Raw genomic sequence first — 674 nt, 5'->3', positions numbered from 1 at the left:
AGTTTACATCCATCATCATCGTCTTCTGTGTAGGAATTGCAAACGCATGTAGAGGTGATGGAGTTACACACAGTGTATGGAGTCACGTTACTGCATTCCACATCTGTGCTGCACCTTTCACCCTTGTATGCGCAATCTGCTAGGAGAAGAATGTGATGATGATGTTGATGATGATGATGCACCTTTCCATCCATCCATCCATTGCCAGACGCCATGTATCCCAAACGGGGTGGTCAAGGGCTTAGAGTTAATTGTTTTACAGGGAGGGGCACTAATCCTCCACCAACCCCACTTGACACGTAGGGATGCCCACAGCATCTGGTGTTCCCAGGCGGTCACCCATCCAAGTACTAACCAGACCCAACGTTGCTTAACTTCGCTGATCGGACGGGAAGCGGTGTACTCAACGTGGCATGGCCGTTGGCCTAAAAGAAGGAGGATCGATGTCGGGGTACAGGTTTGAACCCCATTCAGGTGTGATTGAGTCTCAGGCAGCTCCACTAACATATATTTACTGTACGAGGGTCAGTAAGGCAGCCAAACTTCCCTATAACGTAATTCACAACAGTCGATTTTACTTCCAGGTCCCAAGTCACTTCTCATTCCTTTACTGGTAATCTGGGGGAGGGAGGTTTCTCTCCCTCGCTCTCTCTCTCTCTCTCTCTCTCTCTCTC

At 49.1% G+C, this 674-nt stretch overlaps 1 non-coding gene across 1 annotated transcript; it reads right to left on the bottom strand.

The window, feature by feature from the left end:
* Positions 1-306: 306 nt before the first annotated feature.
* Positions 307-425, bottom strand: LOC145407595 (5S ribosomal RNA). Its single transcript, XR_013898745.1, has one exon. It is a non-coding gene; the product is annotated as a 5S ribosomal RNA (ribosomal RNA).
* Between the last annotated feature and the right edge of the window lie 249 nt (positions 426-674).

This window comes from Coenobita brevimanus, chromosome 73 (assembly GCF_032717465.1).
Source record: "Coenobita brevimanus isolate Jiangsu-jjx chromosome 73, ASM3271746v2, whole genome shotgun sequence".
Lineage (NCBI taxonomy): Eukaryota > Metazoa > Arthropoda > Malacostraca > Decapoda > Coenobitidae > Coenobita > Coenobita brevimanus.
Note: the sequence above shows the minus strand (reverse complement) of the source record. Positions and strands in the feature narration are given on the sequence as shown.